The sequence below is a fragment of the Nilaparvata lugens genome, chromosome 9 (genome assembly GCF_014356525.2).
Source record: "Nilaparvata lugens isolate BPH chromosome 9, ASM1435652v1, whole genome shotgun sequence".
NCBI classification, from domain to species: Eukaryota; Metazoa; Arthropoda; class Insecta; order Hemiptera; family Delphacidae; genus Nilaparvata; species Nilaparvata lugens.
In genome coordinates this window covers 27358324-27385660 of record NC_052512.1, presented here as the reverse complement: position 1 = coordinate 27385660, position 27337 = coordinate 27358324, and the positions used below count along the sequence as shown (strand labels likewise).

The window sequence follows — 27337 nt, the reverse complement described above, 5'->3', positions numbered from 1 at the left end:
CCGTGAAAAACATGGTTTTTTAGTAATCATCCGCCATTTTTCTCAAGAATATTACGGAGCTCCTGTAATTTCCCAGAAATGAGACTCATGTCAGTTGATAGTGCTTATAAGAAGTTATACATGGTATAAATACGAAGAGAATCATTAGGGCCGTTTTTGAGAAAATCGTGAAAAAAATGGTTTTTTAGTGATTATCCGCCATTTTTCCCGCAATCTTGAATTGAATTTTATTGAATTTCTTATTGTCGGGTCCTCATGATATAAGGATCTTGAGTTTAAAATTTCAATTGAATCGGTTAGAAATGGAGTTATCATGTTCACAGACATACACACATACACACATACACACATACACACATACACACATACACATATACACACATACACACATACACACATACACACATACACACATACACTCATACACACATACACACATACAGCCATACACACATACACACATACACACATACACACATACACACACACACACACACACACACACACACACACACACACACACACACACACACACACACACACACACACACACAAACACAACACACACACACACACACCCAAAAATCATGTTTTTGGACTCAGGGGACCTTGAAACGTATAGAAAACTTGAAATTGGGGTACCTTAATTTTTTACTCTCCTAGCCCTACTACCATAGGTAAGGAAAGTATTGCTTTCCAAAAAAATCTTGTGTGGTACACACACACAACTTTCCTTGCTCATTGAAGTGTGAGCTTCATTCTTAAACGAGAATAATTCAGGGGAATAACATAATGACAATTGGCGGCAACATATTTGCAACTACGATCAGACTACTGTATATGTGTACCCTATAAGTAATTGTTTTCAGAGTTCTTTTTATGAACTGCTCAACCTCCCTACCTCATGCACGAGAAGGAGGCTACAAAGTCCATTTCTCAAGGATGGGGTGGACACCCCATAAGTTTCACAGGAAAAAGAATCATGCCAGTTGATAGTGCTGATAAATAACTATACAGGGTATGAATTTGAAAAAAATCGTTAGTGCCGTTTTTGAGAAAATCGTGAAAAACATGGTTTTTTAGTAAATGCCATTTTTCTCAAGAATATTTTGGAGCTCCTAAAATTATCCCAGAAATGAAACTTATGTCAGTTGATAGGTCTTATGAATAGCTATCCATGGTATAAATTTGAAGAAAATCGTTAGAGTCGTTTCCGAGAAAACCGTGAAAAACATGGTTTTTACTCTCCTTGCCCTATTACCAAAGGTAAGGAAAGTATTGCTTTCCAAAAAAAAATTAAGGTACCCTAATTTCAAGTTTTCTATACGTTTCAAGGTCCCCTGAGTCCATGAACATGATTTTTGGGTGTTGGTCTGTGTGTGTGTGTGTGTGTGTGTGTGTGTGTGTGTGTGTGTGTGTGGTGTGTGTGTGTGTTTGTTTGTGTGTGTATGTGTGTGTGTGTGTGTGTGTGGTGTGTGTGTGGTGTGTGTGTGTGTGTGTGTGGTGTGTTGTGTGTGTGTGTGTATGTGTGTGTGTGTGTGTGTGTGTGTGTGTGTGTGTGTGTGTATGTGTGTGTGTATGTGTGTGTGTGTATGTGTGTATCTTGAAATTTTAAACTTAAGGTCCTTATTCCATAAGAATCCGACAGTAAGAAATTCAATAAAATTCAATTCAAGATGGCGGAAAAATTGCGGATAATTACTAAAAAACCATGTTTTTCACGTTTTTATCGAAAACGGCTCTAACGATTTTCTTCAAATCTATACCATGGATAGCTATCCATAAGCCCTATCAACTGGCATAAGATTCATTTCTGGGAAAATTTCAGGAGCTCCGTAATATTTTTGAGAAAAATGGCGGATAATGAATAAAAAAACATGTTTTCACGGTTTTCTCGAAAACGGATCTAACGATTTTCTTCAAATTTATACAATGGACAGCTATTCATAAGCCCTATCGACTGACATGAGTCTCATTTCTGGGGAAATTGCAGGAGCTCCATAATATTCTTGAGAAAAATGGCAGTTACTAAAAAACCATGTTATTCACGATTTTCTCAAAAACGGCTCTAACGATTTTTTTTCAAATTCATACCCTGTATAGTTATTTATCAGCTCTATCAACTGGCATGAGTATTTTTCCTGGGAAACTAATGGCGGCAACATATTATTTGCAACTACGATCAGACTACTGTATATGTGTATATATAATTATTGTTTTCAGAGTACTTTTTCCTTCGTATAAATTGTGAAATTCGATGATTTTTTTAAAAGTCGTCAAAACAGCTGTTCTACAGATGAAATATCTTGACTATGACTGTGTACTTTTTATAAACTGCTCTACCTACCTACCTCATGCACGAGATGGAGGTTACAAAGTCCATTTCTCAAGGATAGGATGGACCCCCCATTAGTTTCTCAGGAAAAGACTCATGCCAGTTGATAGATCTGATAAATAACTATACAGGGTATGAATTTGAAAAAAATCGTTAGAGCCGTTTTTGAGAAAATCGTGAAAAACATGGTTTTTTAGTCATTATCCGCCATTTTTCTCAAGAATATTACGGAGCTCCTGAAATTTTCCCAGAAATGAGACTCATACCAGTTGATAGGGCTTATAATAGCTATCCATGGTATAAATTTGAAGAAAATCGTTAGAGCCGTTTTCGAGAAAACCGTGAAAAACATGGTTTTTTCGTCATTATCCGCCATTTTTTCAAGAATATTACAGAGCTCCTGAAACTTTCCCAGAAATGAGACTCATGCCAGTTGATAGGGCTTATAAATAGCTATCAATGGTATGAATTTGAAGAAAATCGTTAGAGCCGTTTTCGAGAAAAACGACTCAGGGGGCCTTGAAACGTATAGAAAACTTGAAATTAGGGTACCTTAATTTTTTTGGGAAAGCAATACTTTCCTTACCTATGGTAATAGGGCAAGGAAAGTAAAAATCTGGTGTGGTACATTCACACAACTTTCCTTGCTCATATTCGAAACTATGATCAGACTTTTGTATATGTGTATATATAATTGTTTTCAGAGTACTTTTTCCTTTGTGTAAATTGTGAAATTCAATGATTTTTTTAGTCGTCATTTTTTTAAAGTCGTCAAAACAGCTGTTCTACAGCTGAAATATCTCGACTATGTGTTCTTTTTATGAACTGCTCTACCTACCTACCTCATGGACGAGAAGGAGGTTACAAAGTCCATTTCTCAAGGATGGGGTGGACCCCCCATTAGTTTCCCAGAAAGGAGTTTCATGCCAGTTAATAGAGCTGATAAATAACTATACAGAGTATGAATTTGAAAAAAAATCGGTCAAGTTATTTTGAAAAAATCGTGAAAAACATGGCTTTTTAGTAATTATCCGCCATTTTTCTCAAGAATATTACGGAGCTCCTGCAATTTTCCAAGGAAAAAACTCATGTCATTTGATAGGACTTATGAATAGCTACCCATGGCTTGAATTTGAAGAAAATCGTTAGAGCCGTTTTCGAGAAAACCGTGAAAAACCTGGTTTTTGGTCATTATCCGCCATTTTTCTCAAGAATATTACGGAGCTCATGGAATTTTCCCAGAAATGAGACTCATGCCAGTTGATAGTGCTTATGAATATCTATCCATGGTATGAATTTGAAGTAAATCGTTAGAGCAGTTTTCGAGAAAACGGTGAAAAACATGGATTTTTAGTCATTATCCGCCATTTTTCTCAAGAATATTACGGAGCTCCTGAAATTTTCCCAGAAATGGAACTTATGCCAGTTGATAGGGCTTAAAAATAGCTATCCATGGTATAAATTTGAAGAAAATCGTTGGAGCCGTTTTCGAGAAAACCGTGAAAAACATGGTCTTTTAGTCATTTCCGCCATTTTTCTCAAGAATATTACGGAGCTCCTGAATTTTTCCCAGAAATGAGACTTATGCTAGTTGATAGGGCTTATAAATAGCTATCCATGATATAAATTTGAAGAAAATCGTTGAAGCCATTTTCGAGAAAAACGTGAAAAACATGGTTTTTTAGTAATTATCCGCCATCTTGAATTGAATTTTATTGAATTTCTTATTGTCGGGTCCTCATGGTATAGGGACCTTAAGTTTAAAATTTCAAGTCGATCGGTTAATTAGGAATGGAGTTATCGTGTTCACAGACATACACATACACACACACACACACACACATACACACACACAGACCAATACCCAAAAATCATGTTTTTGGACTCAGGGGACCTTGAAACGTATAGAAAACTTGAAATTGGGGTACCTTAATTTTTTTTGGAAAGCAATACTTTCCTTACCTATGGTAGTAGGGCAAGGAAAGTAAAAATTATTGATTTTCACAATTCACACAAAGAAAGAGTTCTATGGAAACAATAATTATTATATTACAGTTATTTTTAATACAGTCAGTTATTATATTATTATTCAGAAGTCTGATCGTAGTTTCAAATATGAGCAAGGAAAGTTGTGTGTGTACCACACCAGATTTTTTTTGGTAGAGCGCTCTATCTCATATAGGTTCCCAGGTACACCTGACAACAATGCTCCTTGTATTGTGAAAAACACCTAATTTTCAGCTTCAACCATCATCACCAACTACATTGTCCTCACATTGATATTTCGCACAGTGACATGAGTTCATAAGATTATGTTCTATCAGAATCACCCGTCAGATGCTCTTCATTCCAGTATTTCCTAGTGGAGAGGCGCGCTTAAGGACACCTCAAGGATCAAAATTTCAAACACTTATAACTTTTGACACAATGCTCAGGTTTCATCATACTTCACTTCATTCTTCTCGGCTCGTCAAGGCGGTCCAAAATCAAGCATCATGGGTCGAATTCAGTTGAAAAATGGAAAAATTATTCTTAAGTGTACTTAAGCCCATATTCCAATACAAAAAAAGGATAATTTCTATATTCATTTTTTGTGTATTGGAATATGGGCTTAAGTACACTTAAGAATAATTTTTCCATTTTTCAACTGAATTCGACCCATGATGCTTGATTTTGGACCGCCTTGACGAGCCGAGAAGAATGAAGTGAAGTATGATGAAACCTGAGCATTGTGTCAAAAGTTATAAGTGTTTGAAATTTTGATCCTTGAGGTGTCCTTAAGCGCGCCTCTCCACTAGGAAATACTGGAATGAAGAGCATCTGACGGGTGATTCTGATAGAACATAATCTTATGAACTCATGTCACTGTGCGAAATATCAATGTGAGGACAATGTAGTTGGTGATGATGGTTGAAGCTGAAAATTAGGTGTTTTTCACAATACAAGGAGCATTGTTGTCAGGTGTACCTGGAAATCTATATGAGATAGAGCGCTCTACCTGATCTCAGATTGTAGAGCACAAAAATACGCCTTAAGGTATTTTGAATTAGACATCTGAATGGTAACAATCGGAAGACATTGTCGATCAAAAACTAAAATTCATCAAAATTGATTTTTTCCTCAAATTTCACTCATTTTTGAAGAATCATAACTCAGTTCTCATTGGAGATAGAGAGTCCTGAATGATCTCATTTCATTCGAAATTTTATAATCTGAAAAAAAGGCGGTTGCAAAGTTTTCTGTCCGATCACGAGATTTTGGCAGAAATAGCTGAAAACTGGAAAATGAGCCGAAAATCCTATGTTTTTGGGCCACTCTGTATATAACACAAGGGAATTTTGCATGAATAAATTGGTTCTGGACTTCTCTTATGTATCCAAATAACATATCAAGAAATCAGAACTACAATATAAATTGCAAGCACACCCCTTTTTTATGTCAATATAACTGGACTACATATGATATGGTACCCAACAAAATTCCAAATACGAATTTTATTGTCACGTTCTTCCATTTTTATGAATATGGTTTGTTCATCAGTCTTCAAATTTGTATGTGAAAAGGAATGGTGAAATTGGGGTTCTAAATCATAGGATTCTGTTGTTGTGTACCTAATTGTCGCGAGAATTATAACAAAACTCCAGAAGTTTCTTCATTTTCTTTCCGAGAGATTAAACTTTCAAACAAAAATGTATTCAAGCGATAAGAAGAAAGAACTTCAATCCATCAAAACAACAGTTTACATGAGGTGTAAAAGAGCAGTGTAAATATAGTGTGAGACCATTGGCGTAGATAGCTGTTTAACATTGGTGGTGACGTACTGTGGGGTCTGGGGGAGACCCCCCCCCCCACAGTTGATGAGTGTCTGGGGGGGTGCCCCCCGTAAAGATTTTTTTGAAAAAAGACTCATTTTAATGATGGTTTTTCAGGCAAATTTTACTTCAAATCCGTTTTAAATCCTCTAATTTGGCAGTGATAAATTAGTGGGTGAATAAAATTCTGAGTTACTGGTGTTATAAGATTCACTAAACACAAATTATTTACAAAAAAAAAAAACAGCATAATAAAACAGCATCAGTTCAAATTTCAAATTCAAATTCAAATTTTATTTATTCAAGTAAGTTACAATACATTCTGGTTCATACACGAATCTACAATAAATTACAGTACAACAGCCAATTATGCAGCAAATTTCACATATTATGAAAACTTATTAATTACAATGAAGATTGAATGCAACATTAGAATATTGATAATATAGTATTGTAATATAACTACATAAATCAGCGGTGTTTCAACAATGAATAAATGATAATTTCAATGAATAAATATACACCCCACTATATATTATATGTGTTGGGGTATAAGTAATTAGTTGCTTATTGCGTGTAATAATTACTATTTACAAACTTCATTCACTGATATGGGATTAAAGTTTTTTTATAATAAAATTAGTAAAAATGTATAATACAAACAAACAAAATTATGGAATTAGTAAATAAATATAATGTTCTATTAAGGATAATAATAAGAAAGGTTATTTTTAGAAAAATGAAAAACAGTAAAGAGTGGAATGAAGAATAGTTTCAATATTTACAGTCTAACTAAATTTCACAATTTTCCACTCCAATATCAACCAACCAGGAAAATAAACTTTTCTTGAACCTGTGTCTATTGAATTCTTCCCTAATGTAACTTGGTATTGAATTATAAATTTTTGGTCCCAAATATGTGTAGTTTCTTTGCCCAAATGTAGTGTTCATCCTTGGTACTATTGAATACGTGTTTCTCTGCCTTGTTTGATGGTTATGATCTGCCAGTCTCATGTGTTCGTTGTTTCTCCTCATTCGCGTGATGATAGCCTGGATGTAGAGTTGTCTTACACTCAGTACTTTACTGTCCTTGAAAAGAATGTTCGTGGGGAATTGATTCTCCTTGAAGCCTATTATTTTAGTATTCGTTTTTGAAGTTTATAGAGAGGTTCAACATGTGTAAAATTCGTAGCTCCCCAGATAATTATGACGTATCTTAAAATTGATTGCACTAAAGTGAAATAAACAATCCTTCTGTCGATGACAAAACTGTTCAAAGGCAGAAACACCGTTCATTAAACTTTTCGTAAATAAAACTCTAAAATCCTGATCAATATGAGATAAATATATGAATCATATATATGTCCCATATGACCAGGTGACAATATATATATATATATATATATATATATATATATATATATTATATATATATACAGAAGTCTCATATAGTTTCAAATAATGCTGCCGCCGCCAATCGTCATTATGTTATTCCCCTGGATTAGTCTCGTTTAAGAATGGGGCTTACAGTTCAATGAGCAAGGAAAGTTGTGTGAGTGTACCACACCAGATTTTTTAATATTGTAGTTCTGATTTTTCAAATATATTTTCTACTAATTTTATAATTTTTCATTATATTAATTTTTTAATATTTGGGTACATAAGAGAAGTCCAGAACCAATTTCTTCGTGCAGATTTTCCTTGTGCTATATACAGAGTGGCTCAGAAACCTCGGATTTTCGGCTCATTTTCCAGTTTTTAGCTATTTCTGCCAAATCTCGTGATGGGACAGAAACATTTACTCCTGCCTTTTTTTCAGATTATAAAATTCTGAATGAAAGGAGATCATTTGGAACTCTCTATCTCCAATGAGTACTGAGTTATGATTTTTCAAAAATGAGTGAGATTTGAAGAAAAAATCAATTTTGATGAATTTTAGTTTTTGATCGAAAATTTCTTCATTTAGATGTAAAATTCAAAATACCTCTGGGCGTATTTTTGTGCTCTACAATCTGAGATCAGGTAGAGCGCTCTATCTCATAATAGGTTCCCAGGTACACCTGACAACAATGCTCCTTGTATTGAGAAAAACACCTAATTTTCAGCTTCAACCATCATCACCAACTACATTGTCCTCACATTGATATTTCGCACAATGACATGAGTTCATAAGATTATGTTCTATCAGAATCACTCGTTAGATGCACTTCATTCCAGTATTTCCTAGTGGAGAGGCGCGCTTAAGGACACCTCAAGGATCAAAATTTCAAACACTTATAACTTTTGACACAATGCTCAGGTTTCATCATACTTCACTTCATTCTTCTCGGCTCGTCAAGGCGGTCCAAAATCAAGCATCATGAGTCGAATTCAGTTGAAAAATGGAAAAATTATTCTTAAGTGTACTTAAGCCCATATTCCAATACAAAAAAAAAGGATAATTTCTATATTCAAAGCTGCATGTCTTGTGAAATACTTCTGATGAAATTTCCAAATCCAGTGAGGATGTGAAAATTGTCCTCCTCTACCCACTCGGATAAATAATGAACCCTATTCCAATATAATTCGAAAGTTACAGAAGATTTTAAAAATGGCGATTTCAGTTTTTCCTTTTTTCGTGATTTTACTGTTGTTTCTTAAACGAGTCTGATACATCATAGAAACTCACGATTGATTCCAAATTGTAGATAAATTCATCCTCTACGAGCTCAGTTGCCTAGAATCCATCTTGAATCACTTCCCTCTACCATAGAACTGCCAAAACCGTTAATATGAGAAAAATATCTACAATTTACGGATTTTTTCAACAATCAAATTTCACTTGACAAACATATTTTTTCAAGAATCGTTCAAAGCAGATGAAACAGAAAATTCTATTGTACATTTCAACATCAAGTAGTGATGATTTTCATAATATAGAGTTAACTAGATACATAGCTTTGAATATAGAAATTAGTCATTTTTTGTGTATTGGAATACGGGCTTGAGTACACTCAACAATAAATTTTCTATTTTTTGACCGAATTCGACTCATGATGCATGATTTTGGACCGCCTTGACGAGCCGAGAAGAATGAAGTGCAGCACGATGGAATCTGAGCATTTTATCAAAAGTTATAAGTGTTTGAAATTTTGATCCTTGAGGTGTCCTTAAGCGCGCCTCTCCACTAGGAAATACTGAGATAAAGTGCATCTAACGGGTGATTCTCATAGAAAATAATCTCATGAACTTATGCCATTGTGCGAAATATCAATGTGAGGACAATGTAGTTGATGATGATGGTTGAAGCTGAAAATTAGGTGTTTTTCACAATACAAGGAGCATTGTTGTCAGGTGTACCTGGAAATCTATATGAGATAGAGCGCTCTACCTGATCTCAGATTGTAGAGCACAAAAATACGCCCAAAGGTATTTTGAATTATACATCTAAATGGTAACAATCGGAAGATATTGATGATCAAAAACGAAAATTCATAAAAATTGATTTTTTCTTCAAATTTCACTCATTTTTGAAGAATCATAACTCAGTACTCATTGGAGATAGAGAGTCCCGAATGATCTCATTTCATTCAAAATTTTATAATCTGGAAAAAAGGCAGTTGCTAAGTTTTTTGTCCGATCACGAGATTTGGCAGAAATAGCTGAAAACTGGAAAATGAGCCGAAAATCCGATGTTTTTTGGCCACTCTGTATATAACACAAGGGAATTTTGCATGAATAAATTGGTTCTGGACTTCTCTTATGTATCCAAATAACATATCAAGAAATCAGAACTACAATATAAATTGCAAGCACACCCCCTTTTTATGTCAATATTGACTGGACTACATATGATATGGTAACCAACAAAATTCCAAATACGAATTTTATTGTCACGGTCTTCCATTTTAATGAATATGGTTTGTTCATCAGTCTTCAAATTTGTATGTGAAAAGTAATGGTAAAATTGGGGTTATAAATCATAGGATTCTGTTGTTGTGTACCTAATTGTCGCGAGAATTATAACAAAACTCCAGAAGTTTCTTCATTTTCTTTGCGAGAGATTAAACTTTCAAACAAAAATGTATTCAAGCGATAAGAAGAAAGAGCTTCAATCCATCAAAACAACAGTTTACATGAGGTGTAAAAGAACAGTGTAAATAAAGTGTTAGACCATTGGCGTGGATAGCTGTTTAACATTGGTGGGGACGTATTGTGGGGCCTGGGGGAGACCCCCCCCCAGTTGATGAGTGTCTGGGGGGGTGCCCCCCGTAAAGATTTTTTTGGAAAAAAACTCATTTTAATGATGGTTTTTCAGGCAAATTTAACTTCAAATCCGTTTTAAATCCACTAATTTGGCAGTGATAAATTAGTGGGTGAATAAAATTATGAGTTACTGGTGTTATAAGTTTCACTAAACACAAATTATTTACAAAAAAAAAAAACAGCATAATGAAACAGCATTAGTTGTATTGTTTGTTTTGATTACCAATCGTAGCGAGATAGCTAAATAACCATGAAAAAGTTCTCCACTCACAAACCATACAAAGCTGTAATCTTTACTTAAAACTGTGTTACAAAGATTAACATAAATTCCCATGAGTAATTACATTTCTCAAAACAAATTTTAAATCTTTCTGATTGTAACTCTTGTAACTGTCCCTGTTTTGAGAGAGTTTCAGATACAAAATACTTATGAAACAATCGTAACATAATAGATGAGAGTGTGTGTTGGTGCATAATAAGGATATAGATTCTACTAGAATACTCAGAACACTGGTCACTCTTGTCATACATACAAACGACGCTATGTATAAATATTTCGTACAAGGTAAGTTTATTCCCAATTTACAAATGAACTGATAAAAATCTGTTATAATAATTTAACAACTTCAATAAACTTCTCCGGGGGACATAGCCTAGGCCTATACCATAAAATATTTGGGGGGACGCGTCCCCCGTGTACCCTCCAGGTTCTATGCCCATGTGTGAGAGGAACATTCAATTAAAATCTGGAAGAACAGTGTGAATAAAATGTGGAATAACAGTTTAATTAGAGTGTGGAAGAACAGAGTAAATAACGTTTGTGAAAGAACTATTGAACTAATAAATCAAAAAGTAAATGCAAGTGTTGGAACTGTCCATAACATCATAAGATTAAAGGTTTCACCTAACTGAGAAACATCCTGATTGGTTTTTTCTCTGTACCACAGATTTATTGTGATCAAGTCTGTGGGAGCCTCTTTCCTAAAAAAGTGTTACATCTAATTTGGTTTACTTTTGATTTACCTCTCCTTTGATTCTGATACAGGCTATAATTAAGTATTTTCGGTTGAGATAAATTTATCAATAGCTCTATCACTGAATCGAATATGTCTATCAAGCTGAAAGTATGGAGAAATTATTGCATTTGTGCATAAAGTGATTTCATTTCAATAAAATTTCTTTTTTAATAGAATAGAAATGTCTTTTATATGGAATTTAGATAGTATTTTACCAAATAAAAATCGATACAGTAACAAAAATTAGAGATCATACATTGATAAGCTAGTAGAGACTACTATGATTCTAGGAAGAATCAATCTACATGTTATGACGTTATTAATTGATTAGTGAGGTCTTAAGTAATAGTGGGTATTGGTAGAAGAGAGATCTCTAAATACTAAAGGGTGAGTCATGGGACTTGATAAACAACAATATTTGCATTCTTTCAAATTTCAAATTCTATTCAGTCAACTAATCTACTCGATGGTAGCGTGAACTTTTTTCATTTCTCTACTTCAAATAAATAATTGGGGATTCTGTCAATCAAGTGTTTTTAGCATGAACTAGACAATTTAATGGCACTAACAAATAGTCTAAAACATTCTTTCACATATTCTATAAGTCAAGAAAACTATCTTTAAAATTTTGCCAACTTTTCGCCTGGAATTCTGACTGTTCACGATGGTAGCGTGAACTTTGCTCATTTCTCTACTTCAAATAAATGACTGGGGATTCTGTCAATCAAGGGATTTCAGCATGAACTAGAAAATTCAATGGCACTAACAATCGTTCAATTTAGAAATCCACTACTATTAGAATAGTATGTCCACTACACGAGGATGTTCTCACTAATATTATCAATAAAAATTACACATTCACTTCGCAAAATTGAAATTCTTAACGAGACGACGGTCCACGTGGAGATGAGCATAGCTCTGTGGGAAAGGAAAATAATGCACGTTCCAAATATTCCCAAATACTTGTGTATTTTCCATCGCTAACAGAAATACAGTTCCGTGAGAATACTTCAACCCTAAAAAAAATTGAGTCTTCCGGGGCGCAACTAAGCGAAATCTTAATGTGAGAAAATTATTTTTCAACAGAAAAAACATTTCTTACGACAAAAACGTCACACTGAAAATTCAACTAGATGAGCACAAGAGCCTGGAAAATTCCTAGTTCTACACCTTTTTGAATGAACCCAATCAATAAATTCATTTCAATATCATAACAGTAATATGGTGAATATTAAGAGGTTCGATTGTAGTTTTTGTGCCTTTCTTCTAGGTTGTTGAACTGATCTAAATTGAACTGGATTTTCCCAATATGAACTCTAGTGAACCTTGTTTTTGAATTAATTCATGCACAAAGTAAGAACATTTTGTGTTGCCATAAAAGATTTGCTAACTTGCTTCTTATTCATCCAAATAATTATTGCAGTCTACTAGCATTTCCTTAGTACTGGCTTGAATTTCGTAATGAAATCAATGCGAACGTATTTAGAAATGTATTAAAACCGTGCGACCCCACAACGTTTTAACCTGAAATTAGGCCGGGCGCTCCACGTGTTTTCTTGAAAATTGGAAAATTCGAGTGGAAGAGCTGCAGTTCTAAACGAGTCGTAACCGCGAGAAGATGTAGTCACAGAACAAGTCTTGGCCTCTAAATTAGGCTTCGGCCTATTTAGATGAAGAAATTAATTTATTACTTTGTATAATTCGGAAGCATGTAGTATGGAAAAAAGTGGTTGAAATGAGAACGAGAGTGATTGCGAGTGCCGATTGATTTGTTAAACTTTCGATTCCGTGGTGAGTGCCAAAATTATTTTATTATTATCATTATTATTATTATTATTATTATTATTATTATTATTATTATTATTATTATTATTATTATTATTATTATTATTATTATTCTATAAGTCAAGAAAACTATCTTTAAAATTTTGCCAACTTTTCGCCTGGAATTCTGACTGTTCACGATGGTAGCGAATTTCATTGAGAACAAAATTGAAAGATTTCTTTATAAGAATAGCTGAATAGGATAAAACATCTTTTTCCAAGTGATTTTATTATGTGTTAGTGTGTTAAAATTTAGTCAGGTTAGTAAGTAGTCAAGTTATAAATATGTAAAGTTAGTAGCATACTAAAGTTAGTGAACAGAGAAGAAAAGGAAACATAAAAATAAAAAATTCCAATAGGCTAGATTGATTTTAATATGGAAAATAGAAAGAAAATATTGTATGTAAAATGTAATATGCTGATAGGTTTAAGATTATAAAAATATTGTAATGAATTATTACTGATGTTTATAAATTTTGAAGGTTATTTGATTGTGCTTCTGTGTTGTTTTCGTTTGTGTAATCTCTAGTCTGACGGCTACGGCCATCTGAATTTCGTTACTTGTGTATGAACAGTCAAAGAATTAAAGAGCGACTCAAGTGGTGAAAATCGGAACTTACTGTATGTCAAACTCTCAAGAATTTCCTCATTGTAGAATAAATACAGTAATGATTGAATGTGAATATATTATTATTATTATTGTGTAAATGATTTTGACACTCCTCAATTAGCTATAAGCTAGAGGAGTAACTAAAAGCACTGAGTGTATTATGATTGTAATGTAATTGAAGGAATGAATAAATTGAATAAATTGAATTGAATTATTATTATTATTATTATATTATTATTATTATTATTATTATTATTAGATTATTATTATTTTATTATTATTATATTATTATTATTATTATTATTATTATTATTATTATTATTATTATTATTATTATTGTCATTTGTTACGTGAAGCCACAAATCTGAGCAGAGCTCAAGTGGCTTGTAACATTTCATGAACATTTTTCTATGCAAAGTAAATGCATCTGTATAAACTCAAAGTATGAAGGCACCACAAGGTCGAATAGATTGACCAGACAAATTGACCGAGGCCCTAGAATTATTGTAGAGTGAGTTAGCAAATTATTGTCTAAATATCAATTATGAATCTTTGCGATAAGGTCTTAATTTGAGAATTATTCTTTGTGTAATAGTGTGAATATTGAGTGGATATTATTGTAGTTGTTTGTGTGTATCTTATATTATTTTTCAGGTTTTTGAACTGAAATGAACTTTGATTTTACTGTTTGTTGAACCCTGCGTTTTTAGTGTGAGAATTGACTCTGTCTTGTTTGAATTGTCTTGTTGCTAACTTGTCTTGCTAACTTGTTGCTTAGTTGTCAAAATTAAAGCAATTTTCGTGCATTTTCCAAGTGCAGTTTCAATTTCTTGTCGAAAAAGCCACTGTATTTGAAAATTGTACGAGCATTGACCTTTTTGCAGCTTTGGCTTTTCCACTGGAAGTTATGCTCAACGCTCGTGGAGGGAGAATAATTTTCAGTGAAAAGGCCACAGTTGGAATTGAGACGTAACTGGGAAAACATGTAAAGGTGTGCGAGCCTCGGTCCTCTGATTGGGCCCATTTCCCATTCAGAGGGACAAATTGTTATGTTTCAGTTATCAGTAGTTTTCATCTAGTTGAATAGGGAACCAAATTTTATAGAGTTAGTAGGAGTAGAATCAGGAAATTATTTGTGCATGTGAGTTCAAGTATAGTAAGTTTTATTAAAGCGTATGTGAGTGTTTCTGAAGAGTCTAAGTTAGAATATTGTTAAAATGGTGAGTGCCGAACTTTTGTTGTTTTTCTTATTAAGCTCTTAATTTAATTTCATAGAATGACCGAGGCCCAAATTTAAATGCAGCAAGTTAGCAGGTTCCCAAAATGTATAGATTAAATTAATTGAATACACCTTCTTTTTATGAATCAGTTACTGAGTAGCTCTGTTGGAATATTTGACATGATTTCTATTGATTCGTTAATGAGTTCAATAAACCTGAGGTCGAATTTTAAAAGTATTTTTCATTGAAGTTCCTGGCTCGTAGTTACTATAGTTGCTAAAATGGGTGACAATTAGATAATGATGATAATCTGTGCATTTGAATGAACGAATTCACTAAAAGCTCCCAACCATTCAAGGATTCAAATAGAGATTTTATAGCATAATTTTGGTAAATATTATAGAAGACCCCCTCCGTTTACGTTTGAAATTTATTTCTTTTATGTTGTAATTTTGATACAAGTAATTGAATAAATAACCGGATTGGTTACAGTGAATATTATGATTCGATGTAACATAATTTCAAACACGACCGATAATTCTATGTTAGAATAAAACTAATAAATTAATGTCAGTAGCTTTTCTAAAAAATCTCTTTTATTTGACATTCCTGGCTCGTGATAAGTTACTTAGTTGCTGAAACACAAAGTTAGTAGACAGATATCTAGTAACGTTGGCTAAAACAGGTGTTGTAAATAGTGAAGATTTTGGCATTTGCATGAACGAATCCATCCAAAGCTCCCAACCGTGGATTCAAATAATTTCAACAGATTAATAGTAGAGTGGATATTTTAAAAGCAATTATTTTATGTTTTTCTTGTTACAAAATGTGGGCCAAAGTCCCTCTGGCCTCCCACCGTTACAAATGATGTCAAATGTGAGGTAGTGTTATTAATACCTCCACCCATCACAATAATGTCAGGTGTGGGGTAGTGTTATAGATACCTCCACCCATTACATAACCATTACAATCAAATAGATTTTTTTCGTAGCAGAATTCAAAGACAGAGAGTCCCAAGAACTCCATAGGACTTAGTTTCTTGAAATTTTTTCCAATTATGAAGTGAGATTTGATACTTGTAGACGGGATCCTAGCAAATTCTAGTTTTCCGATCAAAATGAGGCTTCCAGGATTGATTGATTGAGTACTTCATTTATGTAGATTACAATATATACTGGCTTATACACTTATATACAATAGCTTACAATACAGCAAAATTATAGATGAATTTACATAATATAGACTAAGAAAATAATTATTGAACTGTATATGATATGAGAAGTAATTTGTAATATAATAACTATAGATAATTATATTGTTATGCATCTACATAAATTGGCGGAGCTTTGGACATATCAATGTCCATTCTTCGGAAAGAATATTAAAAATATCCTCCCCACTAACTCTCTACCAAAAAAAAATGTCGCTGCGGACAGGATCCGAACCTGTGCGGGTAGAACCCATTGGATTTCAAGTCCAAATCCTTAAGGATAGGAGAATAGTTTGAGGAATGGCCAGAGTTATCGCTATTTTTGAGAAATATTACCACCATGAGAAAGACAGAGTGTCAAGAACTTCATAGGGCACTAATTGAAATTGTTTTGGTAAATCCCGCAGAAAAAAGTACAGAGAAGTCATTTTTTATGATAATTGGAGAAATTTTAGACTGAGGTGAGGGATTAACTTTTATGTTTGATAATAATGAAGATATATTTGTGACTAGCAGGTAATCCGCCCTCCGCAAGGGTCTAATATTTATTTATTTATTTATTTATTTATTAGAACAGTCACAAACACGATATTTGGAAAGAGAAACAGGCAATTGCCCAAAACTTCTTCAATTCCTTGATTTTGGCACATAAATAGTCCAAAGTGAGGTTAAGTTTAAAATTTCTGTTTTCACCAAAGATTAACACTCAGAGAATACGTATTCGAAATATATTGAAAACCTGACAAACTGAGAGCTTGATTTAATGAAATCTTGAAGGATTATAAATAGGCCTATACCGTCCTCCGTAAATTTAGAATCCATATGCGAAATTTCAAGTTACTCAGACCAGTAGTTTAGACGTGATGATGCGTAATTCATGAATTATTTTTAAACTTCATTCAAAATTTAGACTTTTTGAATAATTATTTAGTTACTGTTCTAGATTTTTTAATTTCAGATTCTAATAGTATCTATCAGATTCAAAATTTGCTCGTTTATCTGAGTATTGAAGAGTGTAAATTGTATTTTGAAAAGTGAAAGTGACATAACCAACATTTTGATTTGGACAGTATAAAGTAGTATAAATTGGAAATGGGACAGTTTTGGGCATGAGCCTGTTGTGCCTTTCCTCATGTTAAGTATTTGTACACAATGTGAATGAATAACTAAATAACTAAATCCCCTATCTCGTAGGCCTACGTGTATAAGCCAGTTATTGACATTATTATATTTATAGATTATAGATTGGCTGTGTTATTATATATAACACATTATTATATATAGGTATTATAGATTGGCTGTGATGTATATTAGGAAGCTGACTATGCAAATGGGATAGAATTCCAGGGTTTTACACAGAGAATGAATAAAAACAAAATTTTCGTCACACTGCACAGAAAGCAGCTGTTTTTCAGTCCCTACGTAGATCTGAAAGACATTGCAGACGACTCTCGTCTGACGGCAGAACAGGTTTCTTTCCGGCTAAGGCCGCTAAATTTCAAGTGTGCTAAAACAGCTGATCAAAAAACTTTTCATTTTTTGAGTCCATTATTCAATAATTAAAACATTTCATAATAATATCATCTTATTGTCATTTGAAAGAATAAAAAATATAAACTCAACCTCCTACATAATTGAACATAATCTTTTAGGTTATTTAGACAAATCAGAATAAAAAAAAATACTTGTACAATTTCCTGATATTCAGATTACCTCAGATTTGCTAGAGCTATAACCTTTCACCTATACCTGGGTAATATAATAGAATTTAAATACTAATAAGACAGCATCATGATCGGAAAAAACAGTATTTATAATTTCAGATGACTATCTACTGCTATGGATGTCAGTAAATATATCATCAATACAGGACCCAATGGTAACTAAATTCAGACTAGGTCTAGTGATATCCATGGTGGTGATACTCAATCCAAAACAGGCAAACAAATTCATAAGCGGTTCTTTAAAGCAGTCATTGCCAATAAAATTAACATTAAAATCGCCACAAATCACTAAGCAGCTACCACTATTGAAAATTACACTAATTACATTATATAGACGGCTTAAAAAATTGTTGAAATAAGTAATATCCCTATTGAATGGCTTATAAACAGATAGAATTATAATCTCTTCTCCAATCAATTCCATAGCTGCAACCTCACAGACCATTTAAATCGACATATCTTTAACCGGTCGAAGTTCCTTGTGATCTAACTTTTCATCAACAAATATAGCTGCTCCACCTCTTCCCTGATTAGCCCTACAATTTACAGAGGCAGTTTTATATCCAGGCAAATGGATGAAATTGAGGTCTGTTTTCTTTATCCAATGCTCGGCAATTGCCAGTACCTTAACTTTATAATCACGACAAACTATTGACAAATAGTCCAACTAATTATAGATTCCTTGAATGTTCCAGAAAAGACAACTTAGTTTATCATCATTACGATAGTTACTAAACCCGCTACTATTAGAGCTCCGGTCCTGTTTACTAATACTTTCTAAGATTGTTGTGTTACTGGTTATATTAACAAGACCAACATTTAGTTTTCCGGGGACTCCGGGGAGCTAAGATCTCTTACTTCAAGCTCAATAACTTTTTCATCAACCTTATTCTCTATTAATGTTATGATTTTTTCCGTCATCCTCTTCTTACCACTCCAGTTCAGGTATAAACCGTGTCTGGTGAAATGGTCTCTCTTAAGATCAGTAAGATCTATCACCTGAACATTATGCATCCTTTCACAATATCTATTAATTTTATTATTAGTTTCTCTTATCTCCTTAATAACACAAGACCATTCAGGTAGGTCGTATCTGATTAGTATCGTAGAAATCAAGTCTCATTTTCGGCCCTAGGTGCGATTAATATACTTTGGGTAGTTTTTTTGCTGGGGAAAACCACGAAAACGCCGATTTTCACGTGCAATGATACCGGAATACTCTGTATTTGAGAACTGGCTCAGGCTAACTCAACTACTGAGCATTTGAAAATAACATGATTTCAAAGCAATTTATTATGAAAAATAGAACAGTCTACTGGTTTAAAAACAATTGAAAATTTGTGTTTTGAGATACTTATTATCATTATTTTTGAAGGAACGGATTCAAGGATCCAAAGGTTCAAAGAACCTCACACGTCAACTGAAGCTTATTGTGTTCCCAAGTAGTATGTTAGTTAGGCAGACCAATACCTGTGTCCTTTACAAGAACCAGGAGTTTTTCGCTATGCTAACATCCCATTCAGAGATACTTGTTGGTGAAGCTGACTTATATTGAAAAAGCTCTGTCTCTTTGCACAAGAATGCTCTGTCTCTTTGCACTAACAAAGCTGTCAATGCCATAAATAAATAGAAAAAATCAATAGAATAGTAAATGGAGTCGGTTACATGCTATTCGTTAGACTCTCAACCGCAACAGTGAACTTTAAAGAATGACAATGATGAATGGATTGCACAATTCATTTGGATTTCATTCATGACAAATAAATTCGAATATGTTAATGGCTTAGAGTTTCTGATCAAATGTTCAATAAAGTTGATATATATGTAGTTAATATCAACTTAGAATGAAATGACTTGTAATTGTTACATTTTCAATTTTTTTTAGAAAATAGTGTTGGTTATAACACCATAATCAATCTCGAGTCAACTTGAAACTTGGACATCGAGTAGCAGAATATATAAATTATTGCAATCACATATCTGCAAATCTGGAAGCTTCCAGTTTTTCCAGAGATTGATAAGGGTTTAACAAGCGAAACTAGTTCCTCGTAAATGATTTACTGAATAAATCGTGATAATATCGTGTGACCTGGCTGGATCAGGTCTGGTGTCAAAGCAGTCAGTATAAACTAGTGATCCCCTAGGTTAAAGAACACGCACATGAACTATTGAAACCCGCTGAACTTTCTTTGAACCCCGCAACTTTCAATTATACAAAGCTGATGTGAATTATGGAAACAGCTAAATATTCTTTTACAATAATATTTTGACAGTAGGTTTTATTGGGGATCCTATTTGAAATTGAAAATTACTTTATCGCTTCAACATCTTTGACCCTAATATGAATCCAAATTCATTTTCTCTTTATGAGAAGGTGTTTATATGATACAAGATTTCGATACAGAGCACCAAGAGGGAATAAAAAGCAAGAGCCGCACATATCTGGTAGTTTATTATATTTCTGCATTGTCTGCAAGCAATTTCAAATCGATTCAAATAAACTTTTATTGGTTACATTACTTGTGATGTTATTAGTTATTGTTATTAGTGACTACGACCTATTGTACGCTAGTATAAGATAAACTTGTACTGTACTTAATGGCGAATAAAAATCTTGAATCTTGAATCTTGAATTTTGTATCATCAATTCCCTAACGCTCGTTCAATAGATAAATGGCTGTGTTAGTTTCAAGTCGGTTAATTCAATGTTTGGATTTTCGAAAATTAGAATTTCAGAATGATAGTCGATCAAGGGAAAAGTTTGGAAAAGGAAAACTCCCAATAGCAGAAAAAGTTGAAGAAGAGAAGAAAAAGCTGCATTCTCCAACAGGTAGGGAGTCAAGTAGGTATTTTAATTAAACTTGAGCACAGCTTCCCAATGATTTCCTGCTTTGGCAAAGAGAGAAAAATAGCATTGGTTCTTATGGAAGGATTCTCACTGAGAATGTATGAACTGTCCCATATGAAAGTACAATGAGAATCATTCTCCGGCCAGTAGAGCAGAAATTAATCGGAAAGCATGGGTCTAGCTTTTTCCTCTCCAGGAGATCTATTGCTGATAATGGTATAATAGTTTTCAGAATCCTGATCGGATAATTTTGATAGAATAGCCCAATCAATACAAATCTAGAAACCTAAACCAAATTCAATCCTAGCTATGGTGAAAGGTCTCTAGGCAGGCTCTACCTAGGGATTTCAATCGAACCAATAAACCGGGTGAAATATAACTGTTGTGAGATGAAATGTACATTTTCATCCGATGAGGTGGAACTGCTGTTAGTGGGAGATTCCTAAAGTTGGGCTATAGATGCTATGCTACCGGCTACCGACAGAGAGGAGTGGAGAGTCATTCTAGAGGGGGCCAAGGCCCTTAATAAGATGTAGCACCATTGAGTAAGTAAGTAAGTAAAGTATTATATTGTCTATTACATAAAAATACACCTTAACTCAATACAAAAGAACACAAAACCAAACAAGCAAGCACATGTAGATGATTAATGAAATGGAATAGTAATAAATCATGTGAGAAGAAATAGCGAACAAAGATTATGTAGAATATGTCTACTCACAGTAGGACGGTGATAATGTTGCAGTGACGCGGCTGAAGGCTGCAAAACGACAGACTGAAGACGGACGTCTCAACTTCTGCTCAGCACCACAGGATGAAGACAACTACATGTCTCCACTTCGACTGTAGGACTTCGGTTGGTTTCTGCCTCCAAGACCAGTCCTATTTAAACGAAAAACTCGACTTGTTTGTTTCAAACATTGACGCAATTTGTTGTGCACATGTGCTTCAAAAATAATCTCAAATTGGGCAAGCTGAATTGAGTGTCACGAATGATCGAGAAACGTGCCTTTCAAGTGATTGGGTTGTCTTTGTAATTGAGATGAATAAGTTTATCGCATCAATAGGCTGAATTTGTCGACTTATTGCGCACTCAGGAGCAAATTCAAACAAACTTCGTCATGTTTTCTAGGTGAAAATTTGCATTTAGTATCGCAGATGTACAAAAGTAGAAACAACACGTTCATATTCTATGAAGGAAATAGAATATTTTCTACAATAATTGGGAATTCGAATTTTTCATTTTCAAAATATCGAAATGGAGAGTAGTTGTATCCTTTGATTCAAGTGTCCAGAGTCGGATCTAGGGGGGTAGATTTAGGGTGATGGCGATGCACACTTGCACCGGTCGCTGGGCTTTGTGGGGGGGGGGAGAGGTCAAATATGATGATTTTCATTCTACCAGAATATAAACTATCCATTTACAAAGCTTCATACAGCTTCAAAATGGAATTGAGTACCAATACAAGTTTCAATATTGAAAAATTTTTCAAAAATAATAGTAGGTCTAGTTTTGAATGGGAAGACAATGTTGTCAACTCTCAATTTCTAATTTCATGGCGATATCAATTACAAAAATATTAAACTGATTTAAATGATTCAATAAATAACATAGTTATCATGATTGGAGCTGTAGACACAAATATTGAAAAAACTCTTCAACAATACATCTAATATTGACTGTGGTCACTATAGTGAGGACCACGTTATAATAGCAGTGGACAAAGATAGAAGAAAAACGTTGTCATACACCCTCTGTATTGACAATGCCTTCTATAGATGGTAGTTGATACAGATTTATTGATGTGATATATATTATATATATATATATATATAGTTATACTTTTTTCGATTATTTCATAATTAGGATGAAATAAATATTTTGTTAATAAATTATAAATTTTATTATGTTGAAAGACGATCTGGCAATGGAAGACTGCTATTATAACATGAACCTCACTATAGGTGTCACCCAGTGGTCACCCGTTGGTCCCTAGTGGTCACCTGTTGGTCCCTAGTGGTCACCCAGTGGTCACTGGTGGTCAACCATTGGTCACCCGTTGTCCCTAGTGGTCACCCGTTGGTCACCCATTAGTCACCCGTTGGTCTATAGTGGTCACCCGTTGGTCCCTAGTGGTCACCCATTGGTCACCCATTAGTCACTCGTTGGTCTAAAGTGGTCACCCGTTGGTCCCTAGTGGTCACCTGTTGATCCCTAGTGGTCACCCATTGGTCCCTAGTGGTCACCAAGTTGTCACTGGTATGTCACCCAGTGGCAACCAGTTGGTCCCTAGTGGTCAACCATTGGTCACCCGTTGTCCCTAGTGGTCACCTATTGGTCACCCATTAGTCACCTGTTGGTCTATTGTGATAACCCGTTGGTCCCTAGTGGTCAACCGTTGTCCCTAGTGGTCACCTGTTGGTCACCCATTAGTCACCTGTTGGTCTGTAGTGGTCACCAGTTGGTCCCTAGTGTCACCCGTTGGTCCCTAGTGGTCACCCGTTGGTCCCTGGTGGTCACCCAGTGGTCACTGGTGGTCAACCATTGGTCACCCGTTGTCCCTAGTGGTCACCTGTTGGTCACCCATTAGTCACCCGTTGGTCTATAGTGGTCACCCTTCGGTCCCTAGTGGTGACCTGTTGGTCCCTAGTGGTCTCCCATTGGTCCCTAGTGATCACCAAGTTGTCACTGGTATGTCACCCAGTGGTGACCAGTTGGTCCCTAGTGGTCACCTGTTGGTCCCAAGTGGTCACCTGTTGGTCCTCAGTGGTCACCCAGTAGTCACTGGTAGTCACCCAGTGTCCACCAGTTGGTCCCTAGTGGTCACCCGTTGGTCCCTAGTGGTCACCCGTTTGTCCCTAGTGGTCACCCAGTGGTCACTGGTGGTCACTGGTGGTCACCCAATGGTCACACATTGGTCCCTAGTGGTCACCCAGTAGTCACTGGTGGTCAACAATTGGTCACCCGTTGTCCCTAGTGGTCACCTGTTGGTCCCTAGTGGTCACCCAGTGGTAACTTATGGGCAACCATTGGTCACCCATTGTCCCTAGTGGTCACCTGTTGTTCACCCATTAGTAACCCGTTCGTCTATAGTGGTCACCCGTTGGTCCCTAGTGGTCACCTGTTGGTCCCTAGTGGTCACCTATTGGTCCCTAGTGGTCACCAAGTTGTCACTGGTATGTCACCCAGTGGCCACCAGTTGGTCCCTAGTGGTCACCCGTTGGTCCCTAGTGGTCACCCGTTTGTCCCTAGTGGTCACCCAGTGGTCACTGGTGGTCACCCAGTGGCCACCCGTTTGTCCCTAGTGGTCTCCCGTTTGTCCCTTGTGTGCACCTGTTGGTCCATAGTGGTCACCTGTTGGTCGCCAGTGGTCACCTGTTGATCCCTAGTGGTCACCCATTGGTTCCTAGTGGTCACTCATTGGTCCCCAGTGGTCACCCGTTTGTCCCCAGTGGTCACCCATTGGTCCCTAGTGGAAACCCAGTGGTCACTTGTGGTTACCCAGTGGCCACCTGTTGGTCCCTAGTGGTCACCCGTTGGTCCCTAGTGGTCACCCGTTAGTCCCTAGTGGTCACCCATTGGTCCCTAGTGGTCACCCATTTGTCCCCAGTGGTCACCCATTGGTCCCTAGTGGTCACCCATTGGTCCCTAGTGGTCACCCATTGGTTCCTAGTGGTCACCCATTCGTCCCTAGTGGTCACCCAGTGGTCACTGGTGGTCACCCAGTGGCCACCCGTTTGTCCCTAGTGGTCACCTGTTTGTCCCTAGTAGTCACCCATTGGTCCCTAGTGGTCACCCAGTGGTCACTGGTGGTCACCCAGTGGCCACCCGTTGGTCCCTAGTGGTCCCCCGTTAGTCCCTAGTGGTCACCAAGTTGTCACTGGTGGTCTCCCAGTGGCCACCCGTTGGTTCCTAGTGGTCACCCGTTGGTCCCTAGTGGTCACCCATTGGTCCCCAGTGGTCACTCAGTGGTCACTGGTGGTCACCCAGTGGCCACCTGTTTGTCCCTAGTGGTCACTCAGTTGTCACTAGTGTCACCCCTATAGCGATGAAGAAAAATGTTTCAAGATGGATTTGAGGCAACTAAATTTCTCTACAATTCGAGGCCAATCGCAAGTGCCCATCATGTATCAGTCTCAATTTCGAGACTATTGATTCTAATAGAATCATGGGAAAAATTAGGTTGGCTGCCACAATATTGAAATGAAAACCACCCCCATGGGCTGCAAGATATAAACAATGTAAATTTCTCCAAATTATAAGAATATTCATAATATTACACAAATACTTCAAATATGAAAAAAAAAAATTGTGAGGATCATCAGCTATCCTCATGGCCTACAGAGAATGTACTTATTCCCAATAGGTCATGTGTATTCCATGTATTATCCATTCATCAGTGAAAAGATGATAATATATAAATAGAATGTTGATTGTCGAAAACTGACCTCAAACTTCACCTATAACCCTTAAAATAACTTACAAATAACACTTATGTCTACATAGTTTAGTTAAAATTTGATGACTATTACAACTTTTTTGAACAAAATTGATACTATTCCCTATTGATAATAATGATTTTAAAACAAATTTTCAAATTGTTCTGAACCATCGACTTTGAAAATCACAATTTATTATCTTTACTTGTCAACAAACCAAGATAACAGCTGAAACTAAAAACAGGCTTCAATTTAGTATGTGAAAGTAGTTCTACATGTCACCAAGAGATGACGTTTGATTGAGTGAAATGGCAATTTTATTCTCTACATGCCATATAATACAAACGGGACTTGCTGAGCAAGCTTGACCGATATAATGAAAAGAACGCTGCCTGAGGATCAAGCGTGGATCCTCACGGCCTGTGACTGATATTTGGCTGAGGAGCGCCTGCGTATCTCACGGCAGTCAACCTGTTAAAAATATCGCAAATTTCTTGTTCAGGAAGTGATTACCATACAAAGCCAGAAAATTAGAAACTTTTCACTTCATAATTTCATATTTTCCCGGATATAAGTTTACGCTTCTGTTTTTCAAAAAAATGTTTGATGGAAATGTTACATCTCATTTAACCTTCAATGATGTATCATGAGTCATACTTTTTAAATGAATTTTAATCTTAATTGTCCAGTTAATCTGCACAATGCACGTTTTCCAGTGTTCAATGCCCATACTGAGTAATACTATCACCAACATGTACCCAACACATAGAAACCAACTGGTCAAATGCAAAGTAATTGGTTATCGGGTGTACCTGTAAATCCATTTGAGATAGAACGGTCCACCTGGTCTCAGGTTGTAGAGAACTAAGTAACGCCCAGAGGGATTTCGAACCATGAATTTGAATGGAGGGAATCAGAAGAAATAGTGGATTGTAAAACAGAGTTTCCTCCAAAATTCAGTTTTTCTGAAAAAATAGCTTAGCACTCAATGAAATTAGAGAGCTCCGAATTATTCCATTTTTCACTATCAATATCACATCATTTCCTTGTGACTGGACTAATCATATTTTATTCTTAAAGGAAAATTTTTTTCAATAGTTAAATGATGTAATTTGATGATCCAGATTGATTATAATTATACATTGATAAAAAATTATCTCGTAGCATGTCGGAGCTAGAAAAGAATAGTGCTATCTGCTTCGTTGAATAATAGACTAGAATAGCAGCACTGATGTAAATCGAATACTGCCATTATAATGTGGACCTAACTATAATAGTGTTGACCATGATGAGATGTTTCCTAGCAGGTTCCAGGACTTCCATGATCCTCTCTAGAACTCCTTACATTTCTTATCAAATTTTCCCAGTGTATCATTTTCCACTTCTGCTGTTTTTTATTAATTTCCTTCCGAACGGTTCCCCTTCTATTTGAAATTCGTTGATTGATTTGCTTTTCCACTGTGGTTATTTCCTTGATCAATATTCTCCCCATACTTCTTCTGCTTTTTGTTGCAGTTTCAAATCAAACACCTCTTTAGCCCAGTCAATGAAGACAGAAAATAGGATTTTGCGCAACAAGTTGGGGGGAAAGCTGAATTTTTGTTGGGTGTTGGTATACATGGTACTCAGTCTGGAACTGGAGAGTCCTCATCGTTACACCATTCGCAAAGCCACCCCCCCCCCCCCCCCGACCGAAAAGGACCCTCTTGAAGTTCGTCGAAGCTGCAATAGTTTTGTAAAACAAGTTCAGATATTGAAAATTTTAGAAATTTGAGAAATTCACATAATTATATAATATATTGATGTATAATATATATATAATATATAATATATATAATATATATATATATTGATGTATGATATATAATATATTATGACTTAAGGGGATCCTTACAAATCACTTATTATTTCACACCACTTGACATAGCATTTCAAACCAAACTTTTCAACCATTCTTGATTTTTAGAAATTTGTCAAAACTTCCTGATGGGATATGACCACACTTCTCCCAGATATGTGGGAATCTTCCAATTTCCTATTTCTTGGAATATTC

The 27337-nt window shown here is 35.4% G+C and overlaps 1 protein-coding gene across 1 annotated transcript in view; it reads right to left on the bottom strand.

Annotated features, from left to right (window-relative positions):
* The window catches only part of LOC111051414, a 149401-nt gene that overhangs the window by 93332 nt on the left and 28732 nt on the right, over positions 1-27337 (bottom strand). The window contains exon 2 of the mRNA XM_039435722.1: positions 21566-21726. The gene's annotated coding sequence lies outside the window, so the exon portion shown is untranslated. The remainder of the gene's footprint in view (positions 1-21565; positions 21727-27337) is intronic.